We start from the raw sequence: 24,579 nt of genomic DNA on the forward strand, positions 1-24,579 counted from the left end.
ATATCGTATTATTATAATAAAATAAAGAGATACCTATAATACCTATAGGTATTATAGGTATCTCTTCATTATATAATAAATTCTACGAGAAAAATTTGCCAATTTATTTTGATGTTATATCAGAAATAATTAGAGTTTGTTTTACCGAAATGTAAGTAAACAAAACATGGCTGACAGAGGAAAATTTTCAGTGTAGAATACTGAAAGATTTTCCGCAGTTGCATAAGTCTTCCTTTAGAAACTTTTTGGAACTGTTTTGTATTATTGTTTCTTATCGATAAACGTCTGTAACTGATTGTAGATTTGTGTATTATGAAAAAAGTATAATACCTATCTTTAGTATCTGTACGTAGTACTTATCAATTCAGCTGGTTGTATGTAAGTATAGAAATAATCATAAGTCTAAACCTAAATAAACCTGAGGCATGTTCCTAGGACACTGGCCGCGTTCCCTCTCTGCACAGTGAGGCTGTTTTTTCGCAAAAAATGCGCCTTCTCGTAGGTCGCCAGACACCCAGACTAGTTTGGTAGAAATGTCTTTTACTAGTTTTTTGGTATCTGACGGCCAAAGACCGAAAGTTGGTTAAAATTCGTTGCATTTCACACAAATTCATTACAAAACCACGTTCATATGAGAATTAAATTAAGTTTTGACAAAAAAGTTTGAAATCATTAACTCACATTTTATAGACGGGTCTATCGCGAATTCGCGTCTATAAATGTGAGTTAATGTGTACGAAACGCGAAAGTTTTAAATATTATTTTGAAATAAGTAATTGTCATCATTTTGAACTTTTGATGTCTTGCGGACGTTTTCTATCTATAATACTATTAATTTTAAGTTTATTAATATCCTATTTTTATTAATTTGTATCCTTATCGAATGTTATTATTAACTTTCGTTTTCCTTAAAACCGCTGGGTTATTTAGAATAGTGTAACGTTTAACTTGGTTAGGCCTATTTGCTCCATCTCAATAACCCGAGGTTAAGCAGTTAAACCGGTTAACCCAGTGTCAAATTGTACTGGTAATCATGGTAACTCCAGGTTTAACTGGTTAACTCCAGGTTAGTGGGATGGTGCAAGTGGGTCTTAGCTCCTAACAATTACCTATATGACAAAGTCTGATTATTGATTATAGTTCCTATAGCTATAGTTACTATACCTAGTTGTTAGTACAGTTGAACCAAGCTAACTCTGCATGGCTTTTGCAATGTCAAAATTTGACAATGTCATCTTTAATGTCAAATTTATATAAAAGGGTTTGACCCTTTTATATGAGAGAAGAAGAGAAAAATGTACAGTTCGCGCGAACACACTAGTTTTCTCTCCTGTGGGCAATAGTTAACAGCTTGTGGGCATGTAAGTAATGATTTTATCATAGTTCTCTAAATAAAAGGAGGACCTTTTCACGTGGATAAGGGTTAAATGAGAAAACTAACCTTTATAGCCCTTAACTCGTGTCTACAGGAAAGACGTAACACAGTTTTCTGTTTGACCCAAAAATGTGATATTTACTATGAGACTCTTTTATTTTGTGCTCTTCAAGTTAGTGTAATTTAAAGCTATCTATCACATATGTATTACCTAACCCTTTGCCTATGTACTTATGATTGTTTTAATGTAATAAATTTTTGATTAATAAAAAAAAAAATTAAAGCTATCTTAAACGGCTTCTAAAGTTCATAATCGACTGCAAAATTGCCATTACTTGTCGTAATCGCTAAAATATCGATCGGAGCCGCTGCATCGATTGACCCGATGATCTAACCCAACAATGCGAATTGTCTAAAACCCATTGTCTCCCTTACCTAAGCGTTTTTCATATAAACAAACATTATTATTAAACAGATTAAACAATATAAATGTAGTAAGTTGCTGTTGACGCATCAGCCAGTTTAAGCCAATGTGAATGTCATCTAGCCGTGCACTCAGTGCAGTCTCGACCATCCACGCGCGCACCCGTCGGTCGAAAACCCCAAATTAGAAATAGAAAAACGCATTTACGATTTCCACGCGACGTGCGAGCGAGACGACCGTACTTCACTCGTGACAGTTTAATAATGAAAAGCATTCAATAAGTTGTGTTTACGCGCTGACGGCGGCGCGGCCTATTTTGAGCTGTCAAATCGTCATGGACCTGTGTAACCGTTGGGGAAACGGGCTAGTGTTTTTTTAACCTAACCTACGACAATTCAGTCGCGCGAGCGCCGCGCCGATCGCGGCACGAACACGAACGAAGCCGAATTTCAGATGTTCGAAATTCAAAAAGTGCAACCAAACTGCTCAATATTGTGATTTTATACTAGTGCCTTACGGACCCACGTGATGTCATAGTGCAAAACTAGGTTATATGTGAACTATATGGACAGTGGTGCTGAACGAGCCAGGTAAGTGTTATTAAACTTTATAAAAATTCGCGAAGTAAAACAACGCCAATCTTAATCTATGAACTTGATTGCACACCGAAGTGAATGCAGCCGCACGTGGTTGCATTCCCGTCTTGCGAGTGCAATATCACTCATGTGCGTAACTAACTTCACTTATATCGACGTTCACGTGATTTTGAGCTTTAATTGTGTGCAAGTATGTGTGCGTAGGGTCGAAAATAGTGCGTGTTTTTTATATATGTGTTAATGAACTTGGGTTTATTTAGTTTGAGCGTAATTTTGAAGGAACATCGGTGGTTTTGTATGCGCTAGTGCCACTTGGTCCAATGGCCTTCGTTGATAGTGCTGTGAGAAATAACCTAGAACCTAGGCTAGGTACTAGATATAAGCACTAACTCGTGTCGATTGTACGATCGCTTCGATTCGCTGTAATTTTACGTTTAATAATTATGATCAATTTAATTTAGTATTTTGGTTTAAATACGCTGTTCATATAATGTAGTTATTTATATAGCGGACAAGTAATAGGTCTACTTATTACTGAAACATTTATTATTATTTCCTATATACCATTTAAAATACGTCGATATAGGAAAAACGCTAATCGAAATATAAATAGTGTTAGGTATGGAAATAATCACGTGACATTTCGTACCATCTGTCATCCCCATGCATGTTCGTTTGTCGATAGGTACTTACCTATACGAATGTCATTTTGGCCAGGCCCCTATGTAGGTACTTCTACCAATAAGTACCTACTAATATTTTTATTATTCATCTAAAACTGAACGAACTAAACGCATTGCATGTTTTCCTAATAGATAATACAATAGGTACTTACATTTATACATGATTTTATACATATCTGTTTAAAACTTTTTAGGTACAGTCAACTGTAAAAATATGGGTGCACAAATCATTTCAAAAATATGTCCCATAGCTTTTATGTCTGCGAATTAAGAACTATGGGACATATTTTTGAATAAGTTGGCTACACACATATTTATGCAGTTGACTGTACTATAATTAATATTAAAATACAAGCCTAGTTATAAGTAAAACTAAACCTAAACTAACCTATAGTAACTAGGTACCTACACCCCGCATCGTACCCGGCGAAGGTGCCCATCACGCTAGCCGCGTTTCCGCGTTGAATCACGATGGACAACCTCTGCGTATACTTACCTAGTATTTAATAATTTAAAACTAGGTCCATCAGCATTCATGAATGTTATCTGTAATCACGCATTAAAACAATTATAGGTAAATAACTACACTTTATATACTTACATAGATGAAGATAAATACTTAAATAATAAATACTTAGATGAAGTAGAGGTGTGTTTTTAGTAATAACGAGTCCTTTATACGACAACTTTAAAAAAGGAACGACTTGTTACCACTTTTTAATGTTCCGTACAAAACTTGTTCACGGAACACTTATGGGATCACTTCGGTCTTGCAAATCAGTTAAATGCGTTTTTCTCAGAGACCGTTTGACGAAGATACCTAAAATTTGGAACAGTTATAGCAATTACCACCACTCATATTGTAAAAAGTCAAAACTGCTTATTTCCTATTTCTGTAGGCATACGAAATAATAAACGATAATATATGGACACACGCAAAAACAAATACAGGTTTAAGTATAAATAATGTATAGTTATACTTAAATACTCATATACATAGAAAACACCCATAACTCAGGAACAAATATTTGTGATAAACACACAAATAAATGCCCTTACCAGGATTCGAACCCGGGACCTCCTGCTTAGTAGGCAGGGTCACTACCGACTAGGATACTGACTATCGGTTGCTGACGTCACAGGCATCCATGGGCTACGGTTATCGCTTACCATCGGGCGGGCCGTATTCCTGTTTGTCACCATCATTGTATTATTTAAAAAAACTTTATTAAATCGGCAAAAAACAGGTATTTCTCTTGTGGTGTTTATAATGATAATGATGAGTGATGACAATTGTCACAAGATTTCAAAGAACTTTCGGTAATTCTTGACAGCAAATGATTTCTGTGTCGGAATTTCGTGACAATTGTCGTATTTCTTGTGACAATTGTCATTAGCTTCGCGAAATACGCCTCGGCTAGTCTGTGGCCATGAGTAAGCCCATTCATAATAAAAAAAAAAAAATAAGTACTTATTAACTGGCGATATATGGAGTTTTTTTAAATTAACATGTTGGTGGCAAACAACCACACCGCCCGTCTGATGGTAAGCGGTTACCGTAGCCTATGGAGGCCTGTGACGTCAGTAACAGTGATGTCGACAAATGTCGCACCTGTCACGTTGGTGAAATAGGGCCCTGGTGTTACGAGTATCATGGTTACCAGTCCAATTTGACTCTGTGTTAACGGTTTAACAGGTTAACCCCGGGTTAGTGGGCTTGTGAAAGTGGCGCTAAAGGAACTAACAGTGTAGATTAATGTTATTTACCTAAGTATTTCAAGGATGAGTCAAATTTGTTATTTTAACTTAAAAATTGCTTGCTATCTATATTGATAACAAGTCGATATTTATTTGATCACAGGACTAGTATGTTTTTGTCTCCGAAAACAGTGATGTATAGTGGTATGTCGGCGGCCGATGGTAAAATCAGGTCGATCGTAAAGTACTTCTGTAATGTTTTGACGGTAGCCAAACTAAACTAATAAAGTACGTACTTTATTGTACAGAAGAGAGGAATAAAGGTACTACATCATATAGAACATATATATAGTAGGTACAAGGGCGAACTTATCCCTAAGAGGGATCTCTTCCAGTTAAATAGGTAGGATACCTTCCATATATAGGTTGCTTCAGATACCCAAAGGGCAAACTGTCCAGAAATAGGAACCCCGCATAGCGGGGCACCGTCGACTCAAGCAACGAGATAATGATTTTCACGTTAACGATATGCCTAGGAATTTCACGTTCTTCCTGATTTTAAGATCGGCCGCCGACATATATGAATTAACTGTATTTTATGTATGCAGGGATGTGTGTGCGTGTCGTATATGAATGGCAGAACAAAAGCAATACGCAGTAGTGAAAACAATGAGAAAAACTGTTTCTTCGTATGAATTCTGATGAATTAATTAGACTTAGAGTCAGCCGTAGAGGCCTACTTAATCTAATTGCGTATGTATGTAACAACAAGTGTAACAACTATGTTGTTATGTACATATAAAATCTGGACAACCAGTGTTTAGTTAACGTAGGAATGAAATCAATAGTTATTTACGATACAAGTGCGGAAAAGAGGAACTTGTATATTCGCACGTGTATCGTACAACGTTTTACGGTACATATGGCCCTTTAAACTTTTGACATACGCACGGAAAGTGCTGTTTTCCGCACTAGTGCGAGAAAGTAGGATCATATGTATCTACTGTGAAATATTATATGGGATTGACACATGTTTTATCTACAGTGATGAACGATATAAATTCGAATAAATTGTCCACAAGTAACTACTTTTAATAAATAATCGTATCTTTTGCTTAATTATATTATTTCGTACTTTTGCGCCGAACATCTGGCACGTGGAAGGCGAAGGAAGGGTGTTTATTTGGCTTTCCGATATTCATCCACAAAGTATACCTACGTAAATAACTAGCCATGAAAATCCTCCAGTGAGTACCCGTAACATAATCCCTAAATCGTCACAAAAAGTCTACGTATGCAAGGTAAGGAAGATGCTTTACATCGAAGTTTCAAAAGACGTCGGTAATAGATGAGCTAATATGTACGAGTATAAGCATTTATACTGTGCAAGTGTGTACTATTTAGCACATCCTCACATGTCAATCCTTTAGTCGCCCAAACCCGAAAAGGATGCATTGTAAGTATAACCACAGAATAAATACTAGTACTATAGTTCGTTTTTTTTAGCATTAGAAAGAACTCCGCAGAAGTAAGCGTACAGTTTTTATGAGGCTCCTTAATTGTTAATAATTATTGAATTATCTAATGTATCATGGTCAATACATATAATTTACTTCAAAGTATTACCGCTAAAAGTGCCGGATTTGGAACCACGAGCTTACTTCTGCGAAGTTCTTTCTAATGCTAAAAAAAACGAACTATAAGTACAGAAGACTCACTCTCTAACAAAACGCGTCTGTTACGATCAGCACAGATATGGCCGCTAGGTGGCGACAGCGCCACGCGCGGCTTATGGCTTTCCCCAAAATTGGGGCCGAACGGATGTACTTTTAGCTACCTGTAGCAAAGCGACGAAATCGCGGAGTGAGACACGCCTGATATAGCTGGGAATTTCACTGTGTAGGTATAGCTGCATTACATGTTGGTGTCAGTTTTTTTATTGTTTTGATCAATAATATAACTAAGTAAATAAATAAATACTTCGAAATTATTTTTTGTCTACAACTACGTTCCCTCCCCCTTTGTTCGTTTTAAGCATAATGCGTATTTTATCGTTGTGTCGTTTGTACTCAATTGCAATAAAAAATACCTATTTAACTATTTATGTAATGTAAACTATGCCACCTAAATGCCAAAAGCGTACCTGATATAGGTAACTTATCCCCAGATTACAATCCCTAAGTCGCCAAAAACCCAAACGTGTGCATAGTAGGGGAGTTACCCTGTCAGTCATGTGCATGACAACACGACAGCACAGCTAGTTAGTATCGATTGCCGGCCGAATAGCGCGGCTTCAAATATTAAAAACCCGTTTGGACATTTTTGTCCTGGGTCGATATTTTGAGCACTAGCATGGCCGTTCAGTTCTTGTTACCTTGCAATGTTTGTTATGTTTGTTCGAGTCAAATCTTGCAAGTTAACTTTAACGACCGGTCTGGCCTAGTGGGTACTGACCCTGCCTATGAAGCCGATGGTCCCGGGTTCGAATCCTGGTAAGGGCATTTATTTGTATGATGATACATATATTTGTTCCTGAGTCATGGTTGTTTTCTACGTAATTATGTTATACATATCGTTGTCTGGGCACCAACAACACAAGCTTTCTTGAGCTTACCGTGGGGCTTAGTCAATTTGTGTAAAAATGTCCTATAATATTTATATAAAAAAAAATTAGATCCAATTCGCATTATTCAGTTGAGCTGAAACTTCACAATCTTCACATACATAATGTAATGTACCTAAGTCACATAATATTGCAGTCACCCAAACTGCAATATTATGGTTCTTATGGTCGAGTTGATACGATACTTAATGGACACAAAAGCGATAAAAACTTATATCAAAAACGAAATTTTTGACAAAAAAACGTATTTATGTTTAATTGATTATGACTTCATTTATTAAAAACCGCTTTTGAGCTTTTTTTTCACTAGCATGGTTGGTTAGTAAACGTTGGGTTGGTGTTCCTTTTTGTAAACACTTACTTAGATTTTAGCAAAGAGAATTTGAAATAGAGAGTTACTGTCATGGTAAATTATGAAGCTACAGTTCATTTACTGCCATCTTTCGACAGAAGATTAAATTTGTTAGAACGCCATTTGACGGTATACGTATATTTGAGTCAGTCTCAGTAAAAAAAGTACTGAGGTTGACTGAAGTAGCATGACAAATACGAACGTTTCCGAGAAAATACGATGGCAAAGGATTGTTCACTACATCTGTACACGAGTGTAAATCACGTGACTCAGTCGTTCAGGCTCAGCCAATGAAAAAATCATAATTATTTTCATACTAGATACATAATGTGTACCTCATTGGCCAAGCAACCGAGCCACGCGTTTTTTGTTTACATTATTTTAAGATCCTTGTGATATAAAATAGAAAATAGACTCATAGTTTTGTATCATTATAGTAAGTCAAAGCTGATAAATAATCTGCTAAATTACAGTGCCTGTCAAATGAGGTGACCATTGATTTAACACACCGGAAACCTTGAAATCGACTACCATGCCCACTTTAAAGAAGAAGTGCATGTTATTTTTGATTCCAAAATTGTCATCATTTTCCTATTTTTTTTTGTATTTTAATCCAAAATTACGTCTACCTCTGAGATGTATTTTTTTTGCTTGTACTATATAACTTCTCAATGTTAACAATTAGTGACGTAAAAATTGGAATATCTTAAGTAAAAACAAAAGAAACCTTCGTGACAGAAGATCGTTATAGCCTTCACACTTAAGTAACTAAAACCGCTACGTCACTGCAAGGGCTATTTTAGTATTGGAATTTTTGCAATAATATCGATAGCGATAGACAATGGCGGATGACAGGAAAATGGCGGAAGGTCAGATTTCCATTTAATACGGGTACTAAAATTAGTTTACTAACCGCCAGTCCGCCACTTGCACCATCCCACTGACCCGGGGTTGACCGGTTAAACCTGGAGTTACCATGGTTATCAGTACAATATGACACTGGGTTAACAGTTTAACCGGTAAACCCCGGGTTAGTGGGATGGTGCAGGTGCCAAAGAGGTTGATTTTGATTGAACAATTTGTTACAATTATAATATTGTTTCGATCGCACTTCACTTACTACTTAAAAAACGGATCAAGTGCGAATCGGACTCGCGTTCCAAGGGTACATTACCTAATTCTTAACAACTTAATCCAACACACGCTTGACTGCACATTTCTAATAGTTGTCCTGTCATGTATAGGTTAAAGAACTATTTTGTGTATTTTTCTTTCCAAATTTTAGACCCAGTAGAGCCGCAGATAAATGGGGGGGGGGGGGTCAGACAGACAGACAGGCGAACGAATGATCCTATAAGGGTTCCGTTTTTTTCCTCGGAACCCTAAAATGGGACCCACTTTTCCACAATTCCACAACTAGTAAAAGAAATTTCTACCAAACTAGTGTGGGTGTCTGGCGATCTACGAGCTGGCGCATTTTTTGCACAAAAACTCAGCCTCACTGTGCAGAGAGGGAACGCGGCCAGTGTCCTGGGAACAATGCCTCAGGCTAATTTAGGGCTAGTTTTATGATTTATTTATTTTGTTATTTAATCTCTGTTTTATTACTACGCAATAAAGAGTTTTTTACATTACTTATTAGTAAATAAGCTGCAGGCCATGCTAGGGCATTCTCATCATCATGCTTATGTGAAAAGTTTAAAGGGCCATAAGTACTGTAAAACGTTGTACGGTACGATACACGTGCGAATAGGTAATTCGCTAGTTCTTTCCTCTTTTCCGCACTTGTATCGTAAATAACTATTAGCTTTGCCTGTTATAAACGTACTCGGCTTGAAATACATGCAGACAAATTTAACAACAATAACTATTTAAAGGTTATTGAATGAATGAATGAATGAAAACATTTATTTTCAGGCAACTATTGGCCCATAGATAAATACCTTAAAACTATTATTTAGGTACACACAACGACGTCGCGCCGCTGACATGTGGCCGGGCGCTTAGTGAATGCCTTGAGGCATTAAGTCCACCATTTGTACATATTTTTATTGTGCAATAAAGTTTTAATAAATAAATTATCTGCGGGCCATGCTAGGCCATTCTCATCATTATCGGGCAGCGATTTGGGGCGCCCGGCTTTTTCTAACCGCGTATTGGGGTTTGTCACGGAACTCACTGCTCTACCAGTATGTCTGCTTAAACATGACTTTTAAATTTAAATTCATTTACAGTACATATTTATTTGTTTAAACTTTATTGCACAAAACATAAAAATAGTGTACAAATGGCGAACTTAATGCCTAATGGCATTACACACATGGACATATGGTCCTATTTTCCTGCACTAGTGCGTAAAATAGCACTTTTCATGCCTATGTCAAAAGTTTAAGGGGCCATATGTACTGTAAAACGTTGTACGATACACGTGCGAATAGGTACTTATTTTATTGTGCAATAAAGTTTTAATTAATAAATTATAGCAGGCCATGCTAGGGCATTCTCATCATTATCGGGCAGCGATTTGGGGCGCCCGGCTTTTTCTAACCGCGTATTGGGGTTTGTCACGGAACTCACTGCTCTACCAGTATGTCTGCTTAAACATGACTTTTAAATTTAAATTCATTTAGCTTTGCCTTTGTTATAACGTAATCGAAATACATCATGTAGACAAATTGAACATCAAACAATAACAATTTAGACTATAAATCCTTCAAATATTACATCATAAACCATCAATACAACTAAACCTACTTACTAACATACTTGACAAGAGCGCGCCAAATTTTAGGATACAATTTGTCAAAAAACAAATCGTACTTTAATTTCCTTTATCCATCTAAAACTATATAGACCAAAATGGCCTCAAGCTATGAAATTATTTTCTCAAGTCATCACATTTAAGATGGCGGCCGTTTTTTGTGTACGCCCGCCGACTTAGAACCAGTTTCTTAGTTAACGGTCATTAGGTCTGACTGGTCATTTTTGAATTTCGAAGAACGAATGAGAAAATTGTTAGCTCGTCCATTTGAATTTAAACTTTATGTGTAAAGCTTAGAGATGATTTTGGCTTGTGACGGGTGAATGAATGAGAAACTAGAATTTTATACGCGGACTAGAAACTAGTTTTCGTTTTATGGGTTTTGTAATCATTTTAATGACTTGGAGATATTTGAGGGGTAAAAGTAATAGTGCCTGGATGTTATTAAGTTTGTGAATAAAAACACTATACTTAAATAATAGTTATTAGATGTTAGCTTGGTATGAAAAAGGTTTTTATAATTTTATAAAAAATAACAAGTACTGATCCAGATTCGTTCGTTCGGTCCATTCCATACTTATTACTTGTTATTTGTCTATCCCATAGGTAGTATTCCAGTTACCGCCAATGACCCATAATTTCTATAAAAAAGGGGGTAAGTCATTTAAACTATCAGCAAAAATACTACCTTAACCTAAAAACTAAATGCACAGCAAAAAAAATACAGTAAAACAGCATTGTGCTGCGCAAATCAGGATTTTTTTAAGGGCTTTTTTAACGACAATAAATTTTTCTTTAAATATTTTTTTCTCATGCTCTTGGGTTTCAGATATCTCTTGGATTTCAGAGATTTCAGATTATCAACTATGAGTTCTCCGTCGACTATTATGGCTGTATGGGTAGTATTGTAAAGTTAAATCTTCTTATCATTTCGGTATTGTAAAGTGTATTTCAATTACATATATTCTGTTTGTCATGTAAATCAACGGGTAATATTTAGAATAACAACAATGACGACATCCAAAATATTTTCGACTGACGAACAGGAAGGAAAACGGAATTAAAATATAATGTATGACTCGCATGGTTGCGCCGGCCATTTTTCCGAAAATTATTCGTACAATATAAATTGTACCTTTTGAGTAGGTAATAAATTGAAACATGCCAAGTGCGAGTCGGACTCGCGCACGAAGGGTTCCGTACAATTACGTAATTAATGCTTATTAGAGTATATGTACCTATGTATGTATTTACTTTATTGTACATAGAAATATAAACACGAGAAACACAGTTACAGAGTCAATTAAATACAACAAAGGCGAACTTATCCCTGATTGGGATCTCTTCCAGTTAGTTAGAGTTATTAGGTAGTTAATATTATATCCGTTTGTATTTAAAATTCAACGTCACTTTAATACTAGAAAATTCTAAAATTATCAATTCAAATTCGCACCAGTCAAACGAGTTTCGGTAGCCAACACGCAAGGTGTATCCAGATATCTCGCTCAAAACCAACACGACACAAGCGCCTTCTAAACTAGCGTCACATAAGACCTTTTAGAATAGAATAGGGCATGTAATAACCAATTCAACTTGACCCTCATCCGCTAAGGTCATTAATATCAATAAAGGATAGCCGCGGCTCTTTTTAAACTGGTCACCGAGCGCTAACGGATCTAGCCGAAGCGTTCCGAAGATATCTAATACGGCGTCACAATTTTGAGGTTAAGGTTTGACATTTCCAACCACCAAAGTATCTCTGCGGTCAGAGTAGCTTTTATTCCTTTAAAATAAGGTTGAAATTGGTTTGGTTTATTGAGATAACGGTTTTAAATGCTGGAGTATGTCATTTTCTGCGAGTAGTAATAGAAGGTCTCGGTCTTTACATTGAATTTGTTTTGTCGTAACGTTCTCACGGATGCCATTATTGTGTAATGGACGTATCTTTTCTTGGGTTGACGCACTTTGAATTCTGGTTGGTTCAGGTTTCCCTATTAATTAGTAGTAACAATGGGGTATCACTTGTGAGGGCCCGATTCGGATTTTGAAATAGATATCTATTAGATATCTTTTACACATCACCAAGATACGATAACGATATGTTTAAGATCTAACCTGTCAAATTTGACACAGTATATGACTTAGAGATCCAATTGTCATAAAAGCCGATGATACCAGTATTGTCATAAAAGCTAATACAGAAATGGATTTCAATTCAAAAATGCAAGACTGTTGGTCTAAATTATGTACCTGGTTTTTATCAAATGGCTTAAGAATTAATTCTACCAAGAGTTTTTATATGACCTTTCGCCGTGGTTTCAATAGCCCTGACCCTGTCTGCAATATACCTATCGTCAAATCCGATTGTATAAAATTCTTAGGCGTAGAGCTGGATTCATTTTTAAGATGGCACAAGCAAGTAGAACAAGTCACAAACAAGCTTAGTAGTGCCTGCTATGCGTTAAAAACCCTTTCTAGTACAGCAGACAAGGAGACACTAAGAACAGTATACTTTGCTTATTTTGAGAGTGTGATGAAGTATTGTATTGAAGTCTGGGGAAATAGTGTAAATATAAATGCAGTGCTCCTTAAACAGAAAAAAGCTCTGCGATATCTTGCAGGGTGTAAACGTGTGCCTGCTACTCATAGAGATTTGTTTATAGAGCACAAAATATTAACTGTGATATCTCTTTATCTTTACTGTATTTGTATATACGTTTTCAAAAACAAAGACCGATTCCAACTAAGTAGACAAAATACCTCCAGAAACTTGAGAACTAAGAATGAATTTTTGACCACTAAAAGTAATTTTCAACATTTTGATAAAAGTTTACACAACACCGCAATTAAAGTATTCAATAAATTGGACATTAATATAAAGTCTTGTAAGGATCAAAGGACATTTGAAATTAAATTAAAAGACTACTTTATAAATAAACCTTATTATTCTATTAAAGAATATTTTGCAAATGCTTTAGATTAAAATGTATGATTTGTAATAAGAATACTTAGTTGACATCGATACTGTACTTACGTGTAATTCTGACTCTGACATATTACTGTACTCTTTGACATTCTCTTCTGACATTCTATTAATCTGTAATCTGTAATTACTGTAGATGAAGTGTTCGATATTGTTTAGTCTCAAGTGTTGATTTACTTGTTTTTGTTTAGTTTTAAGTGTATGTGTAAAATGCATTTTCAAACACAATCCTGTATTGTTTATGAATAAATACTAAATAAAAAAAATAAAAAAATTCACCTCTAATAGATATATCTTACTCTATCTAACGTAAAAGTGACATTGGTTGCCCGAATTGCGCTGCAAAAGAGAACTAGTTGATATCTAAACTATAACGTATCTAGAATGGATCTAATACGTGTCGTCTCTTGTAGTTCGAATACGGCAGTAAGTAGCGGTTGTCTTCATATCGGGAATCGTTTCAAAATTGCGGGCAAATGCCGATTAAAGTGCATAGAGGTATTTTCGAAAACTGAATAATATTGAAAATCACTATTATGTACTAACCTGCCACCCACTTTGGAGCAAGTGAGATGCACTGCGATTGAGCCGCGTAAACCCATGGTGAGGGTACCTACTACAAAAAAAATGCATAAAACTTAACGACAAGCAATTTCACAAAAGATAATCATTAAATCGATCACTATTGACCTTTTTATTTTAATTAATTAGTAATTAAGAGCAGTATATACGAGCGAAAGCTCACAAACTGGTAAAAACTCGATGTCCTTGATTATTCCTTATTTATTCGGATGGGTGAATTTTAAAAAAATTGTACGTAACTAAGCGCAGTTAAGAAGCTGTGATTAATCTTAACTTAATTGATTCATTTGTGTTTCGAAAATTAACTATGTGGATTGTATTTTTATTGGGTAGAGTCGCGGACTGTTCAGAACGCAAAATGCCTATTTCATTTTCCGTCGTTTTTAGGTTTTAGGGTTCTGTACCCAAAGGGTAAAACGGGATTCTATTACTAAGACTGCTGTCCGTCCGTCCGTCACCAGGCTGTATCTCACGAACCGTGATAGCTAGACAGTTGAAATTTTCACAGATGATGTATTTCTGTTGCCGCTATAACAACAAATACTAAAAACAGAATAAAATAAAGATTTAAGTGGGGCTCCCGCTCCCATACAACAAACGTGATTTTTGACCGAAGTTAAGCAACGTCGGGCGGGGTCAGTACTTGGATGGGTGACCGTTTTTTTTTTTGCCTTTTTTGCATTATGGTACGGAACCCTTCGTGCGCAAGTCCGACTCGCACTTGCCCGGTTTTTTATATCTTTACGTTAACGATGTCGACGGAGTCTATACTCTATAGTATACGCTAACACACTTTCATGCATCTAACTTAAATAGAAATGGCTTAACTGTGGTAACACAATGGAATCAATTAACTTTAGACTAATAAATTACAGGTGCTTAACTATGTACAATTTTTTTACAATTCAGTGGCAAGAATAAAATCGTTCACATGAAATATGTATACTCGTATTTTAAAGTATTTCTCGAACGATTGGCAGGGCTGTGAGTTGTTATTGAAGGGTCATTCTCTGAGAATGTCTGTGGTTGTGTCTAATTTCCATGACACTTTTCATACATCTGGTATGGGTCGTGTTAGACCGACTTATTTTTTTAGAATGAGCCTCAAAACAAGAGTACAGCAGTCAAAAATCGCCTTTATGATTATAGAAACAGTGTGGCTACCACCCATAGACTAGGAATCCTCTAGAGTCTAGAGTCTAGACCGAGTTTAGAGCAATTATGTCATGCAACCAAATCACGGGATTAGTTGTCAAGCGGACCCCAGGCTCTCATGAGCCGTGGCGAAATGCCGGGATAACGCGAGGAAGAAGAGAGATGTCATGCAACCGATGATGCCAAAAATGCGGGGGTGCGCGGGACGAGGTGGGCGAGGTCCCGTGCCGTGATTGGTCCGTTCAAAAACACGGACGTCACACAAAGACACTTTCGACTCGAACATGGAGTAAAATTACCGTAAGTATGTGTGGCAGAGGGGGTAGCGCGATTATGCTCAGTCTGGAGGATGTTTTGTCTGTGCTACCACCAGTTTGGCACTGACTGACATAAACGCTAACGAGAACGTAACTTACGAAAATAAATTACGTAGACGTTAGCGTATATGTCAGTTTTGACACTGTCAGTGACTCAATGGTACAGGTTACATGTCTGTAATGTAGAAGTACTAGTGCTCGACGCTGCACTAGTATTCGACATGGACACTTTGTGTCAAAGAAATATAGGTTAAATTTGAACGGCGAAGATTTTTCTGTATTAAAGGGTCTAGCAGGCTAAGCGAACAAGAAGTGCCCCCAACGACGGATTTGGTCATTCTTTCAGGTGGTGTACTGGCAGGTCCTAAGAACTCTCTATGCTTAATATCAGTCCTCGATCTTCTTTTGTTTTCGAGTTATTCAGGATAATGTAAAATCATCAGTGTATCATTAAAAGTGTCATATTTTGTAAACCGTTCAAGTTACATAGATTAACCAAACAAAATTATATTTGACAACAATAAAATAGACTACAAAATAAATATGTTTAACCTACATCATGTCCTTATAGGTACTTCATTATAAAAAAAAAAACATTTTATTTTTCTTCTCATTATTTTTTATACTATTCGCGGAGGTACACCTACAAAAAAAATATGCATGAGTAGCCACTAATACCCACTATATACACATATAAAAATATTTGCATAAATCTTCGTGCGTCATGTCAAAAAAAAAACATTATCGAACGAGGATCTCGGAAACGGCTCTAAACATAAAAAAAACTGAAAAATGCGCGTTTTCCCAGAGATAAGACCTAGCTAAATCAATTTATCGCCCCCGAAAACACCCATATAGCAAATTTCATCAAAATCGTTAGAGCCGTTTCCGAGATCCTTGTTCGATAATGTTTTTTTTTTACATGACGCACGAAGATTTATGCAAATATTTTTATATGTGTATATAGTGGGTATTAGTGGCTATTTATGCATATTTTTTTTGTAGGTGTACCTCCGCGAATAGTATAAAAAATAATGAGAAGAAAAATAAAATGTTTTTTTTTTATAATGAAGTATAAGGACATTACGCAAACGCAGGCTAGCAAACGCAGCGTAGGACGTCCACCCACAAGATGGACGGACGACCTTGTTAAAGCCGCCGGAAGACGCTGGATGCGGGTGGCTTCCAACCGGTACGAATGGAGGTCCAAGGGGGAGGCCTATGTTCAGCAGTGGACGTCTTATGGCTGAGATGATGATGATGATAAGGACATTTTGTAGTCTATTTTATTGTTGTCAAATATAATTTTGTTTGGCTAATCTAACTTGAACGGTTTACAAAATATGACACTTTCAATGATATACTGATGATTTTACATTATCCTGAATAACTCGAAAACAAAAGAAGATCGAGGGCTGATATTAAGCATAGAGAGTTCTTAGGACCTGCCAGTACACCACCTGAAAGATGACCAAATCCGTCGTTGGGGGCACTTCTTGTTCGCTTAGCCTGCTAAACCCTTTGATCCTTGGCACTTTGACATAAAGTGCCCATGTCGAATACTAGTGCAGCGTCGAGCACTAGTACTTCTACCTTATACTAATCATCAGAGGAGTGTTCGTTGTGCGTTTTATTGCCAAAAACTTTCCAATTTCGAACTTTATTAAACAATAAACGTTCCATTTTCGAAAAGCAATTGGTCACGTTCGGACGTCGCAAATTGAAACGTATTATAAAACAATGCGCGCTTATCACCTGCCGATTATGTTGGCAATGCGACGCGGGGCACCTAAGATGGCGCTTTGTTTATTTAGGGTAACATTCCATTTCCAACGACAGCTGCACTACTGTCAATTTTACTATGGAAATTGACAATGACAGCGACGCGTTCAGTACCGGTAGTGCAGCTGCGGTTAGAAATGGAATGTTACCATTACTAGCTCACGCTCGCGACTTGACTTGGATGATTTTTATTTGGAGCAACCTTTACCATCAGGCGGGCTGTATGTTTCTTTGCCATCGACGTACGGGTAATATATAGAAAAAATTAAAACTTTCAACCTGATTCTTGAACAAAAAAAAATAAAACCTAATTATTTTTAATTTTATAATCAATATTATAAGACAATTTTAGTCATAATATACATATATTTGAAGTTTTTTTTTCTCAATTCAAAATCACACCTAAGATTTAGGCGGTGCGTTGTCTGTCAGTATCTATACTGACTAAAATCACTAAAAATTACAAGAGATTTTACCTATATAAATAAATACCTAATCTCGGATATTTATGAGTAAATTTTGAAACGTCAAAGGTTAAAAGACGAATTTTGAATACTATGATATGGGTTTTATCAGAACCCCTAGTGTAAATTTCATTCGATAGAGTGACGAACGTACGCGTTTGCGTTTTTAAGTCTCATTTTGTTTGGGACTTTTTGCAACAGCGCACCAAGCGGGACGTTTCGGAAACTCTAAATCCCATACATATTGAGACTTAACGCAAACGCGTACACCGCGACACGCTATCGAATGAAATTTACATTAGGGGTACAGAGAAGCATTGGATTTGTCTGACAAAACATGTTTCATTCGACAAGTCTAACTCGTTATGGGTCCGGGTGAAATTCGTGCGAGAAATCGCTGGATTGATAACTATTAAATTATAATAAGAATATTCGCTAGCTTTTCATGTTTACCAATTTAAACTATCAAACATGAGAAAATTAATGAGCAATTATAATACATAGTAAAATGCTTAATTTAGGGTTAATTGTGTTTTACTCCCTTATTCATAGACGCGCTACAAACCTCAGTTAATAATCGTTTGTCTTTATCTGTCATTTTGACTTATGTATTTGTAAGAAAGGGACAAAACGTATAATTGAAGTAAATCAGGCCCGTAAAGTTTAATGAATAAGGGGGTTTGTCAGTACTGCCTTGTCAGGGTAAAACAGCATATCTAGATATAAAATATGTAATAAGAACGGTCTGTTACGGCGAAATACATTCTTTTAATTTTATGATATTGGCGGCTCTACATTTATAACTTTATATAAGAGTAGTTCATTCTTCATTCTAGAGCTTTTTAACGAGTTTTTATTATACCGTTAGGTACTTGTTTTAGATTGAGTATTACACATATAGATAATGATTATGAGCACTCGCGGAATAAAAATTTCAGCGCCATCTTAACGGCCACGCATTCGCGTTCTCAATTTAAAATCCGTTCGGGGAACACGAAAAGATAACAAAAATTTCCGCGCCATTCCGGAGAAGGACACACGACCCGTTGTTTGAATTCAGAACGCTTTCGGCGAACGCAAACTTACGTTTTACAGTTTTCAAAACGATACCGTTGACGTCGATGTTCTAAGGCGCTTTGTTTTAATACTTTTGAGTTCTATTTTTGTGTAATGTGTTGTTTTTGAGCGGCAAATGTAAAGTTGTAGGGAATGAGTGAGATGTTTGGATAGTTGACACTGATACTATACGAGTACAATACAATAGGTACATATACAACTACGGTGTATTCCAGGGGCTCATTTCTCGAACGAAGTGTTAGTTGAAGCGCCACTTGCACTATTCCACTAAACCGGGGTTAACCGGTTAAACCGTTAACCCAGTGTCAAACTGTACTGGTAACTGGTGTACTGGTAACCATGGCCAACTCCAGGTTTAACCGGTTAACCCCGGGTTAGTGGAATGGTGCAAGTGGCGCTAATATTATTAGTGTGTTGCCATGGTAACCCATAGAAAATTTGAATTTCGCTCCTTTTTCTACTGACAAACTTGTTTGACCGATAAATCCCTTATTCCTAACTTTTCGTGGGCCACTAGTAGTCCCTTAACCCTATAAGGCATAAGGGTGTCAGGAATTATGCAAAATTGAACTCTATCTTTGAAATAAAGTTCAAAATCAGGTAAATATATTCCCTCTGCTCTATAAAGGCTTAACTCACCACAATACGCTGTAGTTACCCTAATGCACACCATTCAATGTCTATCTAATTTTATTTCAGTAAAAAACGGCTTTAAAAAGTGTTTATTTGCCTGAATTTAAAAAAAAATGTACGTAATTAAACTAATTAAGCGCAGTTAAGAAGCTGTGATTAGTCTTAACTTAATTGATTCATTTGTGTTACGAAAATTAACTATGTAAATTGTATTATATTTATTGTACTAAATTCATACACATATAAGTCTATAGCATACGCTAATACACTTTCATGCCAATAGAAATGGCTTAACTGTGGTAACACAATGGAATCAATTAACTTTAGACTAATTACAGGTGCTTAACTATACAGGATCATTTTTGGACCGTATTGTGCGAGGTGATTAGGTAGGTCATACTGAACAACTGTTTCTATGGGACCCAACCCGAAATCCTAAAAAAAATTGGCCTTCCCATAGAAAACGTCGACATCCACTCGACCAAAATGTATGAAACGGCCAAAAATTTTTGTGATTTCGGATACCTAAGTCACCTCGCAATGTGGATAACGGTCCAAAAATGACCCTGTAAGGCCCACTTGCACCGTCCCACTAACCCGGGGTTAAGCAGTTAAACCGTTAACCTAGTGTCAAATTGTACTGGTAACCATGGCAACTTCAAGTTTAACCGATTAACCCCGGGATAGTGGAATGGTGCAAGTGGGCCTAAGTATAAAATTTTTTTGCAAGTAAGTAACTCATTTAGCAATTAGCACCAATTTTTCCAGGCAATTGAAGTTCGACCTTTTTACATATACCAAAAACTTTAAATGCAACCATCTTGACCCACCTTTTTACATTTACGACATTTTCAGTGGCATAATTACCCCGAAGGGCCCGGGTTTTCAGTGAAATTCGCTCGAAATTCAGCATAATTACGGATAGTGCAATTTTCAGGCTGGCTGGAGGGCCTGAGAGCCCCAAAATGGGGCTGGAAGAAAGGCTGCTCTAGATTTTTCGTTTGATGACGGTTTTTAGATATTTACAGCGACAGGAAGAACGGTTGGCGGGGTAGTTGAGAAGAGCAGAATTAAAAAAAAATGGAATCAGACTTTTCAACAAAATCTAGGTAATTTTGTACTTAATAATAGGTATATAATAAATCAATATTATAGGACAATTTAACGGGGTCCCTTTGTTTCCCATAAAGTTTTAAGTCATAATGTATTGATTGTCATATTATCGTTAGTCATAAAACTGAAACCGTTAACTTTTCAGCATTTTTGTAAGGTTATTCTATAGATGGGTTAGGTTAGGTTAGGTTAGGTTTGTTTTATGGCAATCCTGAAAAGTTACGCGTTTTTGAGAAAAACCAATTATGACTAACGAAAATTCGGACAAACAATACATTATGACTTAAAACTATTTGGGAAACAATATAGACCCCAATTTAACACCTAGCTAACTGTGGGACCTAATCCCTTTTGTTGTGGTTACTAGAAGACGTTACATATATACAGGAGTTGCAGGTGTCCGTAGTCTACGGCGACTGCTCACCATTAGGCGGGTCGTATGCTTGTTTGCCACCGACGTGATATAAAAAAAGTTCAGGCTTACCTTAACATTTCGACAACATAAAATCTCGGAATCATATCCTACCAAGGTAAAGTCTACGTCAAAGATATGTGTACATGTTTCGCCTTAATACAAAGGAGTAAGGTGCAAACGTGTAAACATATTAGAGATGCAACGGCTAGTTGTTTGGCCGGATTCCGGATAACGGATATACGGCCTGACCTTGATATCCGGTAACCGGCCGCCGAATATTCGGCCAGTGGAACTATACCTACATTTCGGGTGCGCATTCTGCAGGCTTGACCTGTTTCCTAGTGAACGTTCGCGCGGACACATTTCTAGGTTCGAAATGAGTGCGCGTGCAAGTCAGTCGAATGTTTAAATTGTTCTAAAATAATAAACAAGTACGATACTGATTAAGACTGTTTCTTTAATCCAATTAGTTTACTCCGAAATCAAGCAATGTTACTATCCGGTATCCGGCCGGATATTAAAATCATGGCCGGATAGGCCGTATACCGGATAGTAACCGAATATCCGGTTCATCTCTAAAACATATCTTTGACGTCGACTGTACAGCTAAGCGCATATCGAAGCAGGGTACAGTTAAGCGCACAAGCGCCGAAGCCAAATCGGCTGAAAGTGTAACGGCTCTGTTCGCTGTAATCTGGCAGATTCGACAGAGATGCCATCCGGCGTTGTTGGAGCGTCGGCAAAAAAGATCCTGAAATTAATAATTTAAAAAATATTTATTTAAGATACAAGTGCGGAAAAGAGGAAATTCGAAACGAGTGGCGGTAAATTAAAACACGACCGACTACTATAGTTCGTTTTTTTTAGCATTAGAAAGAACTTGCAAGAAGGTAAGCGATCTTGGCATGTCTTTTATTTGAAAAACGCTTTTTAAAAATCAATAACTATTACTTATGTAAGCAGAAGAATATAAGTGATCGTATTAGATTCATAATTGTTACATATTTGCCGTAACTTATTTTTAAAATGTGTTTTTCAATTAAAAGACACATCAAGATTGTTTACCTAATTTCTAATGCTAAAAAAAACGAAGTATAGTGCGGGAAAGTAGGACCATATGTACTGTAAAGTACCTTTTTTGTATTAAATAAAAATCATTTATGTTCATGTTCACTTAAAACTGTACCATTTACTTTTTTTTCGAAAATCCATCAACTTTTGGGTTATTATTAGTCAGAATCACGAGGACTATCGATTTAACAAGAAAGAAAATTGTCCCAAAAAAACTGGGCAAGTGCGAGTCGGACTCGCGCACGAAGGGTTCCGTGCCATAATGCAAAAAAAAACCAAATAAAAGCAAAAAAGAAACGGTCACCCATCCAAGTACTGACCACTCCCGACGTTGCTTAACTTTGGTCAAAAATCACGTTTGTTGTATGGGAGCCCCATTCAAATCTTTATTTTATTCTGTTTTTAGTATTTGTTGTTATAGCGGCAACAGAAATACATCATCTGTGAAAATTTCAACTGTCTAGCTATCACGGTTCGTGAGATACAGCCTGGTGACAGACGGACAGACGGACGGACGGACGGACGGACGGACGGACGGACGGACAGCGAAGTCTTAGTAATAGGGTCCCGTTTTACCCTTTGGGTACGGAACCCTAAAAATGACAGTTTCGTAACGCATTTTCACGTAGGTACTTACATTTTAAGCAGTGGTGGCCGAGTGGATATGACGTCTGACTTTCAATCCGGAGGTCGCGGGTTCAAATCCTGGCTCGTACCAATGAGTTTTTCGGAACTTATGTATAGAGATGGGTAGTGAGTAAATACTCACGGATAAATACCGAGTAAATACTCAGTATTTACTCAATTTACCCGTATTTACTCGTTTATACCCAAATTGGTGGGTATAAACTATTTAGAGTGCTGAAAGGGGCATATAAATTAGAAATATAGGTATATTTTGTAAGCCGCTACTGGATTACGTACTCAAAATTGTAAGAAATGTATTTTTAAGAGGGGCACTCCATACATGTAACTAATTGTCACAAAAAAAAATCTCAGAAACCACCAACATTTTGCACATCATTAAATGGGTCTTTAAAAATAACTGGAATGTTTCTAAGAACATTTTTGGATAAATTGAATATTTTTGGAAAAAAACCCTTTCGAAAGGCCAAAATAATGTTTCCCTCTCTATAACTTTAGAACCAAAGTTCAGAAAAAATATGAAAACATATCGGGAGATTAGCCGCATAATAGAGTACAAAAAGCAATATTTTGAACATCATCGGTTGAGCCATTTTTGAGTTTTCTTTAAAAAACCCTTAATAAAAGGTCGTAAGTGCCGCGTAAACACGCACTTTTGCGCGACATGCACTTATCTAGAACATCGGTAGAATTTAAGTACTCATATTTTTAAAGTAAATACCTTCTTATTTAAAACATAATTGTTAACAAAATTTTCCTCTCACTAATAATTACCTTTTTTTCCTAAATTAAGCGTCCTCTATGCTTTTTATAGATATTGTTAATACACGTTAGCACTCTTCAACAAAAGACAATTTTGTTCTTTAATCTCACTTTTTGAATATTTTATAAGCAATCGTTTTTACCCACCTAAATGAGTAAATACGGGTATTTATCGGGTGCTTTGAGTAAATACCGAGTAAATACTCAGTATTTACTCACCCCTACCCATCTCTGCTTATGTACGAAATATCATTTGATATTTACCACTAGCTTTTCGGTGAAGGAAAAACATCGTGAGTAAACCTGCATACATCTGCGAAGAAATTCAAAGGTGTATGTGAAGTCCCCAATCCGCATTGGGCTAGCGTGGGGACTATAGCCCAAGCCCTCTCGCGCATGAGAGGAGGCCTGTGCTCAGCAGTGGGACGTATAAAGGCTTAAATGATGATGATGATGATGACTTACATTTTGTATGGACTGTTACAAAACTGACACCCAAAATTCGTATGAAAAACTGGCGACACTTTTTTTTCTTTGTCTCATTCAATGGTACTCGTGATTCTGAGCCAAAATAACCCAGAGGTTGATGGTTTTTCGAAAAAAAGTAAATTGTACCATTTTTACTGAAAACCCCCAAGCCCCCAACATTTCGACAACATAAAATCTCGGAATCATATCCAAGCAAGACAGTTAAGCGCACAAGCGCCGAAGCCAAATCGGCTGAAAGTGTAACGGCTCCGTTGGCTGTAATCTGGCAGATTCGACGGAGATGCCATCCGGCGGGGTTGGAGCGTCAGCAGAAAATGTCCTCCACTGGAAAATTAAACAAAATAGTATTTAAAGCGGCATTTAATTTATATATAATATTGACGAAAATAAATGTAATATAAATAGCATACTTTATGTTGTTATTTATGCTTTATCAAAAGTCAAAGTCAAAAGTCAAAAATATTTATTTGCATAAATAAGGGTACAATAGGTATACAAAGTTTTCAGTCGCATTCCTTATTTTACCATAATATGGCGTACAAATATTCAATATGTTACCCCTAAGAGCTATATTCTGGC

The 24,579-nt window shown here is 36.6% G+C and overlaps 1 protein-coding gene across 1 annotated transcript in view; it reads left to right on the forward strand.

Moving 5' to 3' along the window:
- Positions 1 to 2,154: 2,154 nt before the first annotated feature.
- Positions 2,155 to 24,579, forward strand: part of LOC134675153 (mushroom body large-type Kenyon cell-specific protein 1) — a 276,201-nt gene continuing 253,776 nt past the window's right edge. Inside the window, exon 1 of the mRNA XM_063533327.1 lies at positions 2,155 to 2,389. The gene's annotated coding sequence lies outside the window, so the exon portion shown is untranslated. The remainder of the gene's footprint in view (positions 2,390 to 24,579) is intronic.

This window comes from Cydia fagiglandana, chromosome 21, assembly GCF_963556715.1.
Source record: "Cydia fagiglandana chromosome 21, ilCydFagi1.1, whole genome shotgun sequence".
In the NCBI taxonomy this organism is placed as follows: Eukaryota; Metazoa; Arthropoda; class Insecta; order Lepidoptera; family Tortricidae; genus Cydia; species Cydia fagiglandana.